Source organism: Harpia harpyja, chromosome 3, assembly GCF_026419915.1.
Source record: "Harpia harpyja isolate bHarHar1 chromosome 3, bHarHar1 primary haplotype, whole genome shotgun sequence".
NCBI classification, from domain to species: Eukaryota; Metazoa; Chordata; class Aves; order Accipitriformes; family Accipitridae; genus Harpia; species Harpia harpyja.
Window position 1 is genome coordinate 57441732 of NC_068942.1, and position 14708 is coordinate 57456439.

The following is a 14708-nucleotide window of genomic DNA, read 5'->3' on the forward strand; positions in this document are numbered from 1 at the left end:
GAAGAGCAGCCCAAATGCATACTATCACAGAGGATCTCCTGTGAAATAGCTTGTCTACTACAACTCAAGAAAGAGCAATAGGTAGGTGAAAACTTGCTCTTGAGCAGTTACACTTTATATACTTTTACCTGGACATCAGAGGACATTATGACTATTGACTCATGTCTTGCACTGATATTTCAAGCGTTCTCCTCTGATTCTCTTCCCTAAACTCCAAAGTAATGACTGTCCAGCGCAGAAAACCTGGCTGTTATTTAACAAATGATAGTCTGCCTGTTAATGCCCAATTCAGCAGGGTTTTAAAATACCAGAAATCTTAATGTATATTTTGGGAAGAATGCCTTCGGGTCAGAGACCCTGTTTGGAACCAGAATCAATCATCTGATGGAGCTGTATCAGAAAGAAGCGGAAAGTTATGAAGAAAAAATGGTACTAACTTTTGTCTTTATTATCCTATGTTTTGTTCTGTTCTCTCCATTGACTCTCAGGTCTAGATCTTCTAGAGAAAGTAGTGCATCTTTTAAAAAATAAAAAACACAAACAACCTCCCTCTCCAAGTTTTTGTAGGATTCTTGTGTCAGACATGGGTTGGCAGGCTCTGTTCATAGCTGAATACCCAATTTCTGATGTAAGCAGATGCCGTTAACCTGAAAGATGAAAATCAGAATGTTTAAATTTCTATGAATACCATCTCGAGATTGGGCAGGTAGCTGCAGTTGTGGTATCCTCATCCTTGCAATAAAGTATTGTGGACCACAACATTCCTTGCTCACACATTGCACCTTTACACCTGTGCTAAATGGGCATTTTCTGAGCAAAGTGCACTGTTTGCTCAACAGAAGCATAAAAGATGACACATGGTATGTTGCTGTATACCTTATCTTTTCTCTGCTAATCGCTGTGGGTAAGGTAATGATCGTGCACTACCACGTGACTCAGAAACAACTTCGCTGAAAACCACAGATTTCTCTCAGGTAAGCTACATCCCATCTGTATGTATACTTAAATGTAACTGTGTATTTGTTCCTGGGAAGGATCCAAATGCTTGTCACAAATAGCTGGCAACTGGAAGCACCAGGACTGGTGTATTCAGAATGTGACTACTCTCTATCATTCTGCAAGTACCTTGAGTGTTTAGGATATGGATGAGTACAACTTCTACTGCTTGTCACTGAACTACTGCTGGTAATTGAAAATTGGAATACAGTGGTCCCTGGAGAGTTTGTCTGTCATGGAGCTCAAGAGGTTAATATGTAGTTATGTGATGATACTATAATTTTATATGCATCTGCAGATACTGGTAATAGACATTAAAGTGGGCATTTACATCCTTATTATGGGTCAGTACTTGATGTCATAATAAAAAAGTCACATCAGAAAAGTACAGGATAAAAATCTGATTATGCACCTTTTGGAGTGTAAATGGCTTTAAAATTCAAATTGTCACCTGATGGGAGGATCAGGAAATAGTGAGAACAAGGGCAAAGGGGCAAAGCTGTGAGACACAAGGGGCAGGATAAAGGAGGAAAAAGAGACAGGCTGGACTAGGCCTTTACTTGGGTAGTTTATATCCATATGAATACTATACCCCATTACTTAGGCACTTCATGTCATCTCATTAAACATAAGCTTGAGTGAAAAGTGGACTTTGCGGTGGGGCGTGAAGGTCAATAGACTCCAGATCTTCTGACTTTCCACAGTGTTCAAATCTGCTCAGTGTTGGGAGGGCTAAACCTTCATGTGGGTTAGTTAATGAAGGGTGTTCATTTGGAAAACAACAAACAATATGAAAGCTAATAAAGTTTCTAAGGCAAGGCAACAGCTGAAACTCTCTCGTGAGGCTGTCCTAAGTAACAAGTAACTGTGGAACTACTGGGCCCAGAACCTGAGGAGAGGGGTGGATACTGGGGGGACTGAGACTCTGAATCCTGAAGGGCTGTGTAGGTTAAAATCAACTGAAAAGTACAGTGAGGACTAGAGCAGCATGCAGGATGAGCTGCCTATGCAGCTGGATAGATTGGGACAGTAAGTTCAGCTGTGATGCTGAAAGTCTATAGCATGTAGAAATTTGGAAGGGTGTTGACCTTCCATTTCTCTACTATTTTTTTTATCCAAATACATCCTAAAGCACTCTATAAAGTCTTTGCAGTTGACTGAAATTTTAGGGACGTTGTTTTCCTTGTTGGAAATATGGGGTGCAAGGCAATGGGGTGAGTAAAATGAACAGTTCATCTCTGCTGAAAGAGGAAGCCTTCTCCTTCCATCTCTACCTTATTGCCTCCCCACGCCTGGCTGTAAGCTCCTGCTGCTTACCTTTCACTCCTTGGACCCCTTTGAGTCACGTCAACCCCCTTAACTGCAAAAAATGACTTGATTTCTGCTGGTTTAATCAGTTGATTTGGCTCAATTGATGTGTGTGAGGAGTGCCAGAGGCAGCCCAAGGCATGAGGGCAGGACTGGGGCTGGGGAGATGGGCGGGCTGGGAGAAAGTCCTGGGGAATAATGGTTTGAATGAGGGAGACTCACCCAACTGGCAGCACCAAGGTTTTAACTTTGGCTCTATCGCTTACAGACCTGTGTGCACCACGCCATGTTCTCCAGGGATTCAGCAGCTCATAGGAACTTCACACGGTCCCAGGCTGCAAGAGGTGCTCTGGGGGGTTGTGAAGTCACTGCCTCGCCAAGAACTGTGTGCTCCTATTCTCCCAGATGCTCCTTAGGTGTTTTGACACCATCTTTAGCTGAGGTGAGAAGGGACATTTCCTGTGAGATAACCATATATGCTTCCTAAAAAGGGATTATGGCTGGAGAGGACTGGCCTGCTCTAGAGAACCCAAAATGTCTCTCATGTGGATCTCTTCTCTTAAGGGGGCTGATTTGTTTATCTACATGGAGTAATGAACGATGGGGCAAAATGATGGAAAATACTTAGTATCTCTGCACCATGTTGCATATGATGAGAACCAGCCTTTCTGGTGAATGAGAATGTTATTAAAAAAAGAATCAGTCCTTTGCAACAACTTTCAATAGAAGTACAGAAACATTGAGGCCCACAGGCAGCATGCTCCACAGCCTTCTGGGGTGGAATGTAAGGCAATTTTCTCAGGAAAACAAGAGGCACAGAGAGAAGTTAAAACTTTGCAAGAGTTATGGGGTAAATCTGTGGCAGGCCTGAAAGGCTTTTGAAATTGCCTCCCTAAAGGCCTTATACTTCTGTGTCTCTGTGCTAGTGAGGTACAAATAAAACTCCAAGAGGCTGTCTGTCCATTCAGTGGATCAGTCAGACACCGAGCAGGCTGGTGGCAGTCAGTCAGATACTGAGCAGGGGGGCCATTCAGTGATTAATAGATCCTGGTTTGTGAATGGCCACGTCTCCTGGCTCAGACAGCTTTTGGCTGCTGAGAGAACAGGGATGGAGAACTCCATCCCTCTGTTCGCAATTAGTGTTTGTTATTAAATGCTGACAGTGTGTTCTCTCCTCTCATGTATCTGGTCTTTGTTTATGCACTGGATGTTGGCACAGGCTTCTGTGCTGTAATGTCTTGCATTAGCTGCTGTTGAAAGGAGTCCAAGTAGCAGTGTGCTTTGAGGAGGACAGGAGGGTGGCTTGGCACCAAAAGAGCAGGAGCAATTCTGAGGGAAGGATGAAAATGGGTTTAGTTAAGTGGGAGGCTGGCAAGGAGCAAGCAGCAATGAGTCCGTGCACAACTCTGCTCTCGAATGTGATGCCAAACACTTTGATGGGAACGAGGAGCTAGCTAGGAGGTGGAAGCGATGGCAGGAAGGTGAGATAGCCTTGGAAATGGTTTGGTAGAGGGTGATGTTAGCAGATATGGTATCTTCAGGTGGATAGGTGGTGCTTGAGGTAGGAAGTGCCTAGAAGGTCTAAGATGCAACACCTGGGCTAAATACTAAGACAGGTCCAATGGCTGCAGCTCCCTGCCCTTCTCTGCGATGCTGCAGCAGCGTGTGGCACACCAAGCAGTCTGAGTTGGCCATTTTGGAGGTCAGGTCTTTCACCTGTTTGTGTGATGAGAACTTGAAGTTCAGCTCGGAAGAAAACATGCCAGGATCTACAAGGGACAGGTATAGTTTGGTTATGAGAGGGCAGCACGTTAAGACCTCTTTGTCTCCTGCAGCCCATCTGTTCAGAACGGTTGCAAGGGGTTATTTTAAGATCAGAAGTAAACCCAAAGTGAGTAGATTTTTCTTTCTCTAAGACCTGGATACCACCTCTGCCACTCCTCTCCTGCTCCTGTCCTTTCCTCAATAAGGAGATGTTAAGAAACATTAAGTAGGAATAAACAATGCAGCTTCTTGGAGTGGTACTTGAGTAAAAGGCTTGTCATGTTTCTTCATGCAGTGGGAATGGACAGAGAAGGGTGTCATCAGGCCAGGTTTGCCTCTCCTGGGTGCACTCACTCACTGTGTTTACCTGTGGCCTGACTGGTGACAGACTGTCTTTGCCAGTCTGAGCCACATTCCCAAAATACAAATGGCTTTGGCGGTTGCACAAACTAGAGCCTTGATGTTCACTGGTCACCAGGAGTGGAGTGGGATGAGCAGCATTATCAGGTACTATTTATTCATCGCTGGGGACTGCTGTGTGTAACTGCTCCTCTGTGTGTTGCCATTTTGTCCTGTGAATATTTTGCTGAAATCTCTGCAAACTTCACTCCAGAGTATCTTTGACAGCAAAACTGACTACTGCTAGTTATTTCAAATATTTTGAATACATAGCTCTGTTAATCTAGAGCTTGTTTGTTGGAGCAAATTGAGGTCCTCATCACCAGAAAGATACCTTCCTCCAGTCACTGCTCATCTAGCCCAGTTGGAGTGAGCATCTTTATCTTTTCCCATTTCTTTCTTAGTCTTTCCTGGTCTTCCCATCCCTCTGATGCTGCTCTGCCACTGCTCCTCCCCCACAGCCCACATTCAGGTGTGGCTGTTTAAAAGCAATCTCTGTCAACATTTGTCATTAATCTGTTTCCATTTTTATTTATAAAAAAAAGAGAGAGAGTGAGAACGGAACAGCAGCAGTAGCAGGGCAATTGCAGATGAATAATGAAAGGATTCATCACAGCCATACCAGGATATATATATTTTTTGCAGCCAAGCGAGACGGATTCCCATCACAGCTCGGGGACTCGTTCCGCACAACCACTCATCTTTCATGCTGGGGGGAAGGGAAAGGTGGAGACAGTATCATTATGGATGTAACAGGGCTCTGAAGTGACTAGTCAAGGTTGCTGCTTCAGTCACAAGGAATCTGCTTACAGGAATTTTCTCTCCACCAGGTGTTATTGCCTGGTAAAGTGGCTGCCTTCTACAGCAGGCTGCCACGTGTGAAAGGGAGGCTTAGGGTTTGCTAATGAGGACACTTGCTAAGCAGTCAAATCACTAAAGAAGGATGAGATGGCCAAGCAAGGATTTCACAGGAGTGACAAACTTGTCTCAGAAGGAATAAGGGACGCACTGGGCAATGCAGGGGTCGCTCTTTCTCACCTTTTTGTCTCTTGAGCCCACCCTCAAGTTCTCTGTCATATCAACAAACAACTCTCAGCTTGCCCTGCCCCATCTAGCTTTACAAATCTGTCTGCCCTGTTGAGCATAGACAGTTTTGTTCTTCTTGTCTACTTTTAATAGGTAAGGTGGATGAAAATTTGTCAAATAGGGAATGCTGAAGGATTCTGGAGTCCTGAAGGTCTCTGTGAAGCCAGAAGACAAAGAACTGCCATTTAAGAAGGAGAAAAAAAGAAAAAAAAAAAAAAAAAGCCCGAAATAGGCCTGGTTGATTGAGGTGTGCACTCTGTCTTCTCCTATCTGCCAGGTCCAGGGGAGCAAGGCCATGTGCAACCTGTGAGGGCAGTGTTAATGCTTCACTACTGTTAGAGCTCTGCATGCCTGGGTGCACACAGGTGTAGTGGTTATGTTCCTCCACCACTGAAGAGAGAGTCTGACTCTCCAGCCCTCTTGTGCTTATGGGGAGGTCATCCAGGCAATGCTGTTGCCATCCAAGGCAGAGGTGGGCTGTGCTGAGTAATTCTCTCATGCAGAAGTGCAGTTACGCTGTCTGCCTCTGGGGTTTGGAGGGTCTGGGTTTGAGGAAAGAGCATGACATTTGACTGTATTTTTCCATCTAGGAAAGCACTAAAGCAGGTTGATTTAAAGGGCAGGATGGTCTCATTTTCAGGTGCTGCAATGACCTGTGTTGCTGGTTATCAGTTCCACTTCCAGTTGTGAGAGCACATCAGCCCATAAAAAGCATAAAAGACCTTGTCGCAAAGGACTGTATGTTTGTCAGGCCTCTTGGCAACCTGGACTGCTTCATGCACCTCTGGCAAGGTATTGGCATCAGGGCATTCCTGTATTAAATCCTTCCTGCTCTCAATTGAAGTGTATGTGCCACCGAAGGTGATCCCAGTTGGATGGGAGGGTGCAGTACAATGCCACAGCTGAAGTGATCCTTGAAAGAGTAAGACAAGCAGGTATGTTGTTTTGTTGGGCCCTTAGGGCTGTCACCTTGGCAGGGGGAAAAACAGCTGAGATCTTTTCTATTCCAGACCCTTCTAGTGCTCTATTTTTCCTGTATAAAATTGCAGCCTTGCCAGCAGTAGAGGGATCAGGGAAAAGGGACCTGTTTCTCAAGCTGCCATTGCATTTCTGTCTTGTTCCCAGGGAATGCAATGCAGTGCTCAGAAGCTTAGACTCACTCTGTGTTTTTTACCGTTCCCTCTCCAACATATACCTGCCTTTGGGAAACCATTTGGTCCATTTCCTCATATCCTGGCACAGGATTATGACAGGTCATTATGAACTGGATGTTACTTAGTTTGGGTACATGATCCAGCTCCATTTAAGCACACTACTAGGTCTCCATTCCCATCCCTAGATAAGGACCCTTGGTTAGTATAGAGACAGGTTTTCTGTTGAATATGGAAACCATCAAGTGTTCAGGAAGTACAATAGGAATAAGCTTCTATATAAGGTGCTTGCTTATTCCAAAAAAGGAAAAGTCCTTCAGCCATGATAGGTCTCATCATTGAACAACCACAGAAATTGGTTCTTATACACCCTGTGGTTAATGGCTTCTTACCTTTTCTCCTGGAGGATCTTTCTTTTATACCCCCATAGAATCAGGTTCCTGAAGGTGTTTTTGCTTCCGTGGAGACAAGACACTGTTAATGCTAAAGGTCACCTCCTGACCTTGCTTGGATGTAGCCAAGTGCTTGGACATTGAAGGGGAAAAAAAAAAAATCAGCTTACTTGAACCTGTAGTGTATGCTTACAAAACTGGGTTGAATGGGCAGGTGAGAATCTTGAACGGTTCTGAAAATGCTGTGCACCTCCTGTTTTTTCTTGGTGGCATTATGGATTATTAATGGAAATCTTGCTTTGTCACAGCCTGGGAGGGTGCCTTGCTTCTAACTGGTGCTTTGCAGATAGATATAAATTAGATGTGTAATAAATGTGTAGTAACATGTTAGTGGAGGAGAAAGTTCTCTTCTGACTCCAACCAGCAGATGGTTTACAAGATCTCATCTCTCCAGTCACCTTTGTCCCAGTGATACTTTCACTGAATTCTTTTGTTTCAAGCCACGTTTTTAGTGGCTCTGTGCAGTGACTAATCTAGGGCCTTCATTATTTGGCCTCCATGTCTATTCTGTCTAGCCCCCTTCTTTTCCTCCAAACACTCCCAACCAAACGAGGAGCTACTCAAACAGTATTTTTCTTATTATTTTACAGATGTGGTTGTCACTGCAGTCTGTTGTAGGTCGCAGTTTCTATGCCTTGCTGTGTACCCACTCATACAGGCAGTAGAACCACGGCACAAGATTAAATATGATGACCAATTCTCTATCACAGGGTATCACTGAGTTATTTTGCATTTAAATAACAAAGGTAGATTTTCTTTAGCCTCAAACAGTCTGTAAAATATTGCAAGCAAGAAAATCATTGCTCTTGCTGAAGTCTTGTGATGCAGCAGCATACAGTCTTTTACTGGAGCTGTCTCCTCCCAGCCATGTAGGCTCTTCTCAGTTGGAAATATTTAACACCCTATTAGTTTCTGATGTGTTCTTTAATATATTGGTGATCTCAATGTTCCCTGAGAGGCCTCAAATTATGAGGATATAACCAGGCGCAGGTTTGCATAACCTGCTTTGAAATGCTTCACTCCATCTGATGCATACTTGACTTATTTTAGAGTTGCCATGGTGTAAGCATGCTGAAAAATCTGCACAGTGTCCAGTGAGTGGTGGCTGAAGATCTTTAAACTCTTCCAGCAAGGGTCATGTGAAGAAAAGTCACTGGGTGGCCTCCTGGAAAAGTAGTATTTCTATCTGGGAGATGTAAGAAGTGTTCTTTCAGCAAAGCAATCCATGGTCCAAGGTGATGCCCTGAGCAACTGCTGTAGCCTATGGGATCATTGTAAATTCAATCTTTCCTCACTTTCTGTACTACTATAGTCCCTAGAAGGTTCTGGTTAATACTGAAGTCCAGCTGACCCTGAGCCTTTACAGACTTCAAATAGGAGCATTTACCGTCCAGAGAATGTGCTGTCCAAACAGACAAAGATGTGAGTGTAGGCCACGAGTACTAAAGGAGAGGAAGGGCAGGATGATACATGATTTGTGATGACATCAGCGTGAAATAAAATGGCAAAAAAGAGAGACTGCTGACCTGTTGATTGCTGGATTAATTGTTCTTAATTTTCATGACCTGAGCATCTCAGGATACCAGCTAAAGCACATTGAAAGTCATCAGGGAAGACACGTGTATGAAGGCTTGTATAGGCAGGAAGAAGAGGAACCAAGATAAGAGGTAGATGTGTTTGGAATAGAGATCTAGCTGGGGAGCAGAGTCCACACGTTGAAGATGTTATCGGAGAAACATGATTTGGATTGAAAGCTGAGTGAATTGTTGTTCCTTATATCTTACCCTGTTGTCCACCTTCTTTGGATTTTTTTCATTTCAAAATCCAGACTGTCCTGCTGACTGTGTGTGTGCATTTAGTTCTCTGTGTGCTCTACCAAAGCAGTGGGAGCCAGCTAAAGAATGGTGTCTGCCTGTCCCCAAACTTTCTCCCTTGTGCTCTTTTTTCCCGTGAAGGAGGCACAAGAGGAGACCCAGGCTCAGTATAGATGCACTTCTGATTCGAGGCCTGAGTTGGGGAGATGTTTTGCTGGTGACAGTGGCGTGGTGGTCAGTAGTGTTCTGCTTTCTGCAGTCCCCATGCTTTGTGCTCCAAAGCTATGCTTTCAGTGGGAGGATCCAGTTCTCTAAGAGCAGTCTAAGAGGCCAAACTATTACCTGTGGGAATGGTATTTCCTGGGCCAATGCTACTAAGTGGCAGCAGTTCCGCAGTGTCTTCCCTGGACAAGTCAGTCCCCCCAGTTGCTGCTTCCCCAGGGTTGCTCTCTGGTGACTCTTTCCTGTGTCTGATGGCATGAATGCAAAGTGGATCTTCCCTTGCTGATTCCTGCAGCAGTGGGAAGAACAGAGGAGTTGTACTGATTTCAGTCTGTTTCCACTATCCAGTTCTGGTTGAGGACCTAAAGGCATCAGGGGTATAGAGCTGTTGAATCATCCTTTGCATGGGTCTAAAATGTCACAAAACAGTGAAAGAGTTGGTTCAGCTGTTATTGTCTGTAATAGCCATGGTGGCCTGTGGGCTCAGCTCAGCTAGGGCAGAGACTTTAGGTTCTATCTGAGGAAGCACTTGAACCCAAGAAGCCTCTTAAGGACTGAAGTTCTGGCATATGGGCCAGGCCCTCCACAAAGTGACTGTCATATATTTTGTTCGAGAGTAGATGTCCCAGGTGCAGGACCAGCTATTTCAGACAAGTTACCAAAAAACACAGACAACTTTTCTAATACTTTCAACCTGAATACACAACATCAAAGCAATATTAGCACCTCAACTCACAAAGCGGGAGGAGAGACTAAAGCTATTTGCCCCCGGTTGCTATTAATGGAAATTACCCTCCTTCATTACCCCTTTCCTCTTGTAAATCACTGGAGTATAGAGGATGATTCAGTGGCAGGGTTCTGGATGTCTCATCAGTAGCAAAGGCATGATTGGGAGAGTGAGAGTGGATCATCCCAGCACAAGATTAAGACCTACTTTAAGGTGCCTGCGCTGTATCCCGTTTGAGGATAGGTAGAGTTTCACCCTTTGTATTTGGAATTTTTCAGGGGTGCTGAATTTGCAATGAACTTGCAGGGAACAAAGGTGTCTTCTACAGGCTCAACTGAGTCTTGCCAAATACTCCAGCTCTCTTAAATAAGGCTGCTCTCTTGCTGATCTGTGCTCCGAACCAGAGGCTGCAATAAGCATGTGTAAACAAGGTGTCCCAGTGTGTTACCTGTCAGTCCCTGTATTTCCATGTTTGCCTCAGGAGAGTGGTGAGAGAAGGGGGAGAGCTGGGCTGCTTAGTTTGACCTTGCTTTTTAGGTTTTTCCCCCATTGTTGTTTGTTTTGTTTTGTTTTTTATTCTCTTTGCACGTGCCTCTAATTGATCTTGAAAAGAAGGGACAGTTAAAGAAGACGTTAAGGTGAAATGAAGCCGTAACTGTGACTGGAGACTTTTATTAAGTGTGGCAAAGTTCCCTGGGCTGCGTAGAAATTGTTTATTGATTTTGGTATGGCTGGGTGCTCCGGGGTAATCGCCCGCAGAACCGCTAGAGAGCGAGCAGAGGAGAGGCTCTGCCAGGTCTCTGCTGCCTCCTGCCCCCGGCTGCTCTTCCTCCGGCCGGTGCTGGTGGTCTCTTTAACCTGGGAACGAGCAGCCACAGCTGGTTAACTCTTGTCGCCGCCAGCTCCTGCAGCCCGGCGCTGGGCTCTGCCCTGCTGCTCCAGAAAGGGCCGGTGAAGGAATATGGTAAGGGAGGAGATGGCTTTGGAGCATGTTTCATACAAGCAAGCATGGTATTGCTGAGGCTTAAACTGCCCTTTGGCTCTTCCACCTGGTGGTTGTTACGGACAGAAACCTGTCTGGGATGGTCAGCAAGATTAGTCATCTCTGAGCCTGCCTAACCATGGGGCAGGTCAATTTTGTGACAGGGCGGAGATGAACATGTTCATGTTTCTCAGTTGTGTCTATGAGGTTTTGTCCCAGTATCCCCTGCCTGCGCTCGCATGCCTTTCCCCTCTGTGCCAAAACTGCAGGATGCTGAGGAAGGGTTAAATGGCTGTGTGCAGTGAGCCAGCCTGCTCCCCTGTGCCTGTCTGTAAACCCAGGGAAACTTCAGCCCCTCCTGGTTTTTCCTTTGCTTTTTGTGACAGCATTAGGGTGGTTTTACTGCTGTAATTCAGTAAACCTCCCTATACAGAGATTTTTCGCATCCTATCTGGGGGGGTTTATACCATTGTCTTGTCAGAGGTGGAGTTTCTGCTTTTCACTTCCCATGGAGGTACTGCACACCATCCTTGCCACATGACTTTTGCACAAGGGCAGTTAGTTCTTCTGTTGTTTCTCATCCAGAGTGCTATGACTAAAGTATGCTCCTAAAATACACTGGCCCTTCAGTTCAAGGAGGAAATGGGAAGGAAAGCAATTCTATTGGCATTTGATTGGATAAGTGTGTGCATTTTCTGAGATATGTTGCACAATTCATGATACCCCCTATTCTACAGGCAAGGTGCTAATAATTGGTGGGAGGTTTTATTCTCTCTCTGTGTCATTCAGAGTGCTTGTTTCTACCTCCTGGTAGCATAGGTTGGTTTCATCTCCTTCCTTCTACAGAAGACTTCAGAAGCCTGCAGTAGTATGGTCATTAGGTGAATGATATTCAGATGTAAATCTCTGTGTGGTGAGGAAAAGAGGACTTGTCCACCTGTTAGGGCCCCCTTAAAATCTGCTGAGCTTTAGTACGAGTGTCAGAAACTCTGTTGTTAGAAGAAGATGAAACAACAAACTGGGTTCCTTTCTTAATTGTCTAATCTGTATATAAGAGTGGGAGTATGAAGCCAGAGTAAAGGTGAGATCCTCTTTTGCATCATTGGGCAAAATTTTCAGGACATCTGTAGATGCTATGAAGAAGTGTTTTTTGCTTTGCATGTACATTATGTTTCTTTAATGAAAAAGCCAGGGAAATGTGCATTAGTTTAAAATTTAATTTCCTGAAGGGCATAATGTTAATGGAAGGCAAAATATCTCTAAAGTGTTGGCAATTTAACTCCTGTAGAAAAGGTTTTGAAATGGGATAAAATAATATAAATAAAAATTTGCATCTACCTAGAGAGTTCTCTGACAAAAATGACACGTGAACATAAGTGCTAGGAACAGCAGTAACAACTTCAACTCTGATTTTTTTGAATTTTTTTGTTTTTTACCCCTCTAATAAAGTTCAAAATTTCAAGTTACTGTGGAATAAGGACAATGAATTATGCTGATGTTGGTCTGTGTACTTTGGCTAGGAGGTGTGAATGCTGTAACAGAATCTGCACCAGTCTGCACTGGTACTTCAAAGCATTTACTGTGTATGTACATCACGTAAACTTTTGTAATGCTTAGTTGCTTGAATGAACTAAGATGACTGATTTATTCTCTCCCTCTCTCTCTCTCTCAAAAAAAAAAAAAAAAAAGGTCTTTTAGTTAAAGCTGCAAAACCTTCTGCCATGGCTCGAGTTCCCTGACCGCAAGTTCTTGCTCGTAACTGCTGTAGTTTACTGCTCCTGTTGCATGTGTTGGAGATTTTTGAACCCCTACCCTTGGGAAGAACAGGCTGGCTTTAAATTCCTCAGTCCTGCACCTCAGACTGAAGGAGTTATTTTTAACCTGCCTTGACCTCTGCCTGAGCAAGAATAAAATAGTGATTGGGCAGAATATGACACAAATCAATAGGTTATCCCAACAGATGTGATCTTTGGCACCGTTTTGCCTTGGACACTTGCTGTAGTAACAAAGATAAATGGTGATTTGTTAACATTGTGATCTAGGGACTGGGTGGCTCAGTGGATCGTGTGGTGGCCTCTGACCTCTGGGTCTCCAGGCTCTGAACATAAGGATGAAATCTCATTCTGATAGTAGGAAGGGAAAAAAGGTCCACAAGGGTTGGGTGATTTTGGTTCAGTACTAATCACAGTGCTCCACAAAACAATCCAACAAGGGCTGAATAGACAGTACCTCCTGGCAAAAAGGAGTATGAGAAATAGAGCGGGAACTGTAGCAATAGAGAACTAGTGATCCGTTACTGCAGGCTAATACTTGCGGTGCTTTTATGGAGTGACACTGAAGCACTCAGAGCTACTTTGTCTCTTAACCTACCTATCAAAGAGGACTTGCACCTGGGACAATTTGTGGTGGCTCTCAATAAAAGAGCAATTGGTTTTATGAAAGCAGCTTCCCTTTCATTTTCTGGGACAGTTTCTGCATGCCTTTTGACCCTTGACTGATTACTGAAGGATAGCTATGTGGGTTTTGGGCGGAGCTGAGCTACTGGAACCAGCAGATACAACTGGGATAGATGTGAGCCAGTTATGTTTCCACTGACCTTGTGTGATCTGTTCCATATCTTCACAGAGTCCTGTTGCAGGTCCTCTGTAGATAGCTGACTTTTAATACATTCTCAGATGTGCACAGTTTGCCTTGCTTCAGCAGTCCATGATGGTGTGTTCCCCTCAGGGTGAAAATAAATTCCTGCAGCAGAATTTCTTCCAGGACATCTGCAAGGATTGGTAAGCAGTGTTTGAAGACAATTCCGTGTTGTAACTAATCTTGTGTAAACGGTGTAAGCCACAGTGCGTTCCTGTCTCCCTTGGCTGGTGTATAATTCCCCTTGCCATGAGGACGCAGTAGGGCAGTATCTCATTCTGAAGCTGAACCTGGCAACTTCAACTTTCTGGCTCTGGATCTCCTTACAGTTCTGCCTACAAGACTGGCACCCTGCTCTCAGGTGCTTAACCATGGTAAGTACGTCCTCTCAAGCAAATAATCAAGCAAAAAAGCTTGCACGCACTGGGGGCAAGGGATCTAGTAACTGCCTTATTGATGCATGCAAGATTCTTACATATTGCTCTTAATCTTTCCCATGTTGTAGATCCAAGGGTTACATGAGAGCTCATGTTGTGCCTGGGACCTCCAAGTCTACCTCTGTGACAATCCCCTGCAGCATCAGTCCCACTTTGTACTTTGCACTGGGCTGTGCATTGCTGGCTTATAGAGAATGATGTGAGTCGTGTCGTTGAGAGTAGCCTCTTTCCTCATTTTTCCTCATCCCACCCATCTGTATGTTGTACCTATACCAACAATGAGTTGGAATTGCAATGGGCCAGTGCAAGCTTCTGCTAGTGTCTCTGTTTAGTGCTATCTTATCATTGACAATTGCTCTTGAATCTCAAATGGAGAGCCAGTTTTTAATCCATAGATTGCATGCCCTGTGGGTTGCTCACAGCACACATTTGTTACTTGAGATGTCACAGAAGGAAGTTTGAGCCAAAGAATGTTGTCCTTCTTGTTCCTCTCCTCATGAGCAGGTGATGGTGGGAAAGACTGGTTCCTGAAAACTTTGCCCAGTATCTTCCTTGTCCCAGACCAAGGCATGTCTCTGTACCCTGCCCAGGTGCCTGTTCTGGCTCATGCTACCCTAAGCTCCTCATGGCACTTGTTTCTCCAGAGACAGGGGCTGCAGCCTGCTCGTAACCAGGAACAGAACTTGTAACCGCCAGCTCCAGCTCTCTCCTTCCATGGGGACACAGATCTCCC